Source organism: Benincasa hispida, chromosome 9, assembly GCF_027475165.1.
Source record: "Benincasa hispida cultivar pf3 chromosome 9, pf3_genome.v1.1, whole genome shotgun sequence".
NCBI lineage: Eukaryota > Viridiplantae > Streptophyta > Magnoliopsida > Cucurbitales > Cucurbitaceae > Benincasa > Benincasa hispida.
Genome location: NC_143486.1, coordinates 78686905 through 78693045, shown reverse-complemented (window position 1 = coordinate 78693045; position 6141 = coordinate 78686905). Strand labels below are relative to the sequence as shown.

The window sequence follows — 6141 nt, the reverse complement described above, 5'->3', positions numbered from 1 at the left end:
TTTAAAAAGATGGGTACAAAATAAATAACAAAATAAGAAACTTAGAGATGGGAGGGGAGTGTTTGTAGACTTAATTTTTAAAAACTAAAAACCAAAAACAAATTGTTACTAAATCGGACCTAAACTACCAAAATATGTTTTGGTTGCAACTTTTTTTTTTTAGGTTGATTTCTAAACATCATTTATTTATTAGTTGTTTGTTCACGGTTATTTTGTCATCTATTATATGTACTCCCTTATTTAAGGTCGGACTAAAGATCACATCTATGGATAATCCAACCCTTGTATTATTATTAGAATCCATTAATGATAGGAAAGCTCATGATCATTAAGACTTTAATGAAGGAGGTATTGTTGCATGGAACTTCTAATTTAGACATTTTAGACATTTTAAGTACATTAACATATCACTTAACTGCATTAATTTGCTAACAAAGATTGCTCGCTGGACTATATTAGGATTTCAATCCCAAATTTGGGATGATCATTCTTTATCATGTTTTCTTGCTCAAAATAAACATTTTTTAAAATTGTTGTTGTGTTTTGTTTATTAAGGAAAAAATATACATAGTTGTTTCCAATACTATCCCACTTAAGTATGTATGCACGTTACACCTTTGAAATTATGCCACTCATCTATTAAATAATTCGTTTGTTGGTACATTTCACAAGTATGAATACATTACTATTTATATTATATGTTAATTTTGAAAATAGATTCAAAGGTATGTTAAAGAGGGTAGGGTAGCATTTTTAGAGCTAATAATTAAGTGCATAACAACATTTTTAAATAATTACAAATATAGTAAAATCTACCATTAATAGACTCCAAAAGCTGTAGATATATATTTGTATATTAATTTATATGATGTTATATATATCTGACAATATTTTAGATATGATTGCTGTATTTACAATTTTTTCTATTTATAAATGCATCCAACTTTCTAAAATTATAAAAATGATAGATCGAAGCAACGAGAATTGAAAAGGATTATATATTTCATGTACTAAATACAATTGACAAGTAAAAAAAGCTTCAAATTGATAAATGAAGATTTCACGTGAAGTGGAAAGTGGAGAGTGTAAAGCAAAGCAAGTTAGAAGGAAGCAGCTTCCGTTGTCAATTTTTCGATCCACTGGCCCAGCTTGGAAAGCAGGTCATTTTCCATAAAAAGCTTCTTCTTCCCCTTGTTATTTATTTTTGCCCCCTCGCGAATTTATTTATTTGTATTTGTGTGCATATTTTGTTTTTCTAAAAACCCCCTAAAGATAATATAATAACATTAAATGAAGAGGTTTATGATTTTGATTGGCCGTACGTACCCGTCGGAATCTTAAATTCACAACTTGGCCACACATCATTTATTATCAAATATGCATTGGTAAATAGGTCAAGTCATCTAATGCAACCACATTTCTTTTATTTATTATTCTGTTTTTATAAGAAAAATAAAACGGTTGAGACGTCATTCTTTTCTCTCTCTCTATCTCTCTCTTTTCTTTTTTTTAATTTTTAATTTTTGTTTCTAATATATCAAATCAATTTCAAAAATTAGAAAAATAAAAATAAAAATAAAAATTACTAAAGATAAGTGATGTTGTAAAACGCGTTTTCAGCTGCATGCATGACAGTGGAGCAACAGCTGTTTTAGCTCCATCAGAATCCGCGTCTTCTCTTCAGTTTCATTTTTCGTTTTATTAATATTATTATTTAGTAAAGGTTTTATTATTATTATTTTCCCTTATTTTTTCAAATCATAATTTAGTATTTGATTCTAAAACCACCTTTTTTTTAGAGAAAAAAAAATGGTTTTTTTAGTTAGTGGATCTTGGGTTTAAATTTTAATTCAGTCATTAAATTTCAAAATATTATAATTTTATTTTTTAATATTTGATATATGTTTCATTTTTATACTTAGATTTCAAGAATTACAATTTTAATTTTGATGTATTACTAAATATCCACTTTTTGTCTTTGATGTTAATTTTTATTTATTAATTTAAAATAATCAATAAGAAAAAATCAAAAATTAAATTTAATAGGGAAGAAAAAACAATTATTAAATTTTTTTAAAATTAATTAATAAATATTAACACTAAATACTAAGTGAATATCTAGTGAAATTTGTAAATCTTAAAGTCTATGGACCGAATTGAAAGAACGCACATATCTCAATGCTAAAATTGTAACTTTTTTAAATCTAATAGATTAAATTAAAATCAAACTCAAAATTTAACAACTAAGGTCTCGTTTGATCACCATTTGATTTTTATTTTTATTTTTTTAAATTAAGCCTATTTCATTCACATTTTTATAATGATTTTTATTTTTCTTAAATACAATTGTTGAATTATTAGTCAAATTCTAAAAATAAAAACAAGTTTTTGAAGACTACTTTTTTAGTTCTCTAAATTTGACTTGAATTTTTAAACTATTGGTGAAAAGTATATAGCAAATAAATAAATTTGGATGTGGAAGTAATATCCATAGGCTTAATTTAAAAAAATAAAAAAAAAAATAAAATGATTATCAAACGGGACCTAAAATGTAATGATTTAAAATTTAAGATCCACATAAAAATTAGACAAAATACATTTTTTTCTCTCTTTTTTAATTTGATATTCGAATTTACATTTTTGTTATTTAATAGTTGATAACTCAAAAGTGACATATATTGTTCTCTATTTCCACAAGGAGTTTGAGTTTAATTAAATTTGTCAATAAAATTTGAAATTAATTTATACATGATTATTAAATAGAATAATTTACTAGTTCATATGAAATAAAATGTAGGTAGTAAAAACATACTATTTTGTTAGCGTGTAATTTTAAACCAATCAGTCGATTCTTTTCTATAAAAAGAAACATATTTAAGGATCAATTAGAAATCAAATTTATATCTCGTACACTAAACACGTCGTTTTGAAATGATACGATTAAAACTATATTCAAATTAAATAAATTATAAAGATGTATTTTTAGAGGGTATATGGGGAAAAAAAAGGTTTGTTAGAAAGATTTTGCATTGATGAAGATCCTTGGGTGCAAAATCTCGGAAGCTGCGTATTTGGTACTATTATCCTATGATTTTGTCTCTCTTTCTTTATTTCTCATGTACGTACATCTATCATTAATTTATTTATTAAAAAAAAACACACACAATGTACGTCATTTAATGTAGCTTGAAATTACATTTTTGCTCTTCTAGAATTCTTAATTCTTAATTTCCCCCCTAAAAATTAAAAGGTTTCGTTGGAAGTTGGGTAGCTTGGGGAGGCTTATGTGAGTTGGGGTTAAATGGCAAATATTAAGTCCCATGAGATAAAATAATAATAATAATTACTATTCATAGAATTCTACAATATGTATTTAATATGAAATGAAGCATTTTCTTGGTCGTCTAACTGAAAGTTGCAGTTTTTTAAAAATTATATATATTTTAAAAACATAAAAGTTTGACTCCGTAGCAGTAAATAGAAATCCGTGAAGGGGGAAAAAATAAATTCAAATCTTTTGGTATCCAAGGAAACACATAATTTTTATTTAATCAAAACATCGGGGTTTAATGTAATAATCAAGATATCTGTGTTTCCATTCAAATTGACATCCATATAATTTGTTCATTTTGATTTTAATTTGGTAAAATTTAAACTTGAGATTAAAGTATATTTATTTTGGCTGTTTATTTTAATCTACGACACATTTTATTAAAAAGTATTTGATAGTATGATATCTATCTCAATTACCTTCTCAAAACCAATTGATTATAAAAGAAGTAGTTCATTTATCTTATAAGAAGTGTGAGATCCCTTGATTTTTCTAACGTGAGATTATCAACAAAAAGAACGTTTGATTTGTCGCATGCCTTCGTTTTTATGTGACAAAATTTTTTTCAAAAATATATCAAGAAAACAATAAAAATACTTTTGGTACACTTATTTTTAAAAACGGGTACAAAAAACAATTAAAAAATGACATATTTTTAAAAACAACAAAAGGTCATTCCCATTGTTTTAAAAGTTAGAAAACATGGGATACAATCTTAGAAAAAGAAAAAACAACTAGAGAAGTTTCCGTCAAATAAATCACACATTCATATTTCATTATTGATTATTTTAAATCGGTTTTTATTTTAAAAAATAGATTTGGCTAAATACATATTAATCTTTTACTACATTTTCAAATTCACAACCAAACTCAAATTTAAAATTTTGAAGTTAAAATCAAATGTGTTTTTTAGATACACTAAAAATAAAATTTGTATGTTTTGTTTTCTAAAAAATAATCGAATTTTAGAAATAAAATTTCAAATCACAAATCAAACGTGAACAGGAAGGGACGTATTGTTTGAGGGTATATGAAAATGATGGACTATCAAGATTACAACAATCTCAAAAAGGAGACAAATCAGAAAAGAATAAATAACATTTTTGACCAATTCAATACACTTGAAGCAGCTAGCTTTTTTCCCAATCCCAGCCACAAGAAGCTAGATTTCACATTCATTTGGATAAATAGAAAGGGCAAAATAGTAATTGTAGTGCAGCCATATTAATATTAAATTAAAAGAAAAACATCTGTCCCCCATTCTTGCATGTGTAGAGTGACATGCTTTGATTGACTAACAGATAAGCCATTTAGATCCACACTCCAATTTCAATTTTCAAATCATCTATATATAAATCTCAAAGGGAAAGGGCTTTCCCTTCACTTGCTATCACATTCCATTATTTCACTTCACACCAAAATCAAAAAACACTTACATTCTTTTAACTGTAAAATTTCCCATTTCTTTCAAATCTTTGGGTTTCTATAAATGGTGAAGAAAGTTGAGAAGACGACGGCGGTGGAATCATCTCCGGCGCCGCCGCTATGTAAAAAGAAGTACAAGGGTGTCAGAATGAGGAGCTGGGGTTCATGGGTATCGGAAATTCGAGCGCCAAATCAAAAGACGAGAATTTGGTTAGGGTCTTATTCAACTCCGGAGGCAGCGGCGCGTGCATACGACGCGGCACTTTTATGTCTCAAAGGCGCCTCCGCTAGCCTCAACTTCCCAGAAATTGCTAACTCCATTCCATTTTCCGACAACAACCGTCACTTCCGCCGTCACCTCCACCACATTGATACCTCCGACGACGCCATTATGTCTCCCAAATCAATCCAACGTGTCGCCGCCGCCGCCGCCAACGGCTTCCCGGAAAATTTCGGCGCTGTCGTCACTCCTCCGTCTTCCGCCGTCTCGTCACCGTCGATGTCCTCCACGCCGTCCGATCAGCCTGATGATGACGTGTCGGTCATCGTGACATCCGAGAGTTTTTACGATCAATTCGATCACCCGACGATTGAAATGGAATCTTGGTGTAATTACTTTGATGCCCTTCAGTCACCGAAGTACATTGACCAAACTTGGTTCGATTTCGATTCAATGCCTGAGGCTAAAATCGACCAATTTTACGAAGAAGAAACCGACATCAGATTGTGGAGCTTCTGCTGAAGGGAAAAAAAACCATAAGAACTCGAAATTATCGTTAGTTAACTCTACATTATATTATATTTATTTTTCTTTTAAATTTAAAATCTTCGTAAATTGCTTGAAGATATTACTGACCGTGACAAAAATATATATATATTTCTTTCTTTTTAGTGTGATTAATTCATAGGTGAATTTAACCAGCGAATTCACATGAGATTGGACTTTTTTTCCCCAAATTAATCTCTGTGGAAGTTGGTTTTATGATGTAAAACGTTTATGTATTTTTGTAATGAGTAATCGTTGTTATTAATTGTTGATTATATTATAATTATTATATGATTGGACCTTTTAATTTGTAATTGTTCTTCTATTGAGTAATGTTCATCATCATCAGTATATATTTAATATATGAGAAGCGGCGCGATGTAAAATAGGTGGAAATATTAAAAGGGAGCTATTTTTAAAACCTAATAAAGAATTTATTATATCGTGTATAAATAAATGTTTAAAAAGGGAAAAAAAAGGAAAACGAAAAATCTGTTTATAATAAAGAGATATGTACTTGGTCAAAGACTCACAACTGTTTCCTCACAAAAAAAATAAAAATAAAATAATAATAATAATAATAATAATAAAACAGAGAGAGAGAGGGAAAAAGACTTAC

The 6141-nt window shown here is 28.3% G+C and overlaps 1 pseudogene across 1 annotated transcript; it reads left to right on the top strand.

The window, feature by feature from the left end:
- Positions 1–4595: 4595 nt before the first annotated feature.
- On the top strand, positions 4596–5836 carry LOC120086713 (ethylene-responsive transcription factor ERF014 pseudogene; annotated as a pseudogene). The gene has a single exon (XR_016531779.1). The product of XR_016531779.1 is annotated as an ethylene-responsive transcription factor ERF014 pseudogene (transcript).
- The last annotated feature ends 305 nt before the right edge of the window (positions 5837–6141 follow it).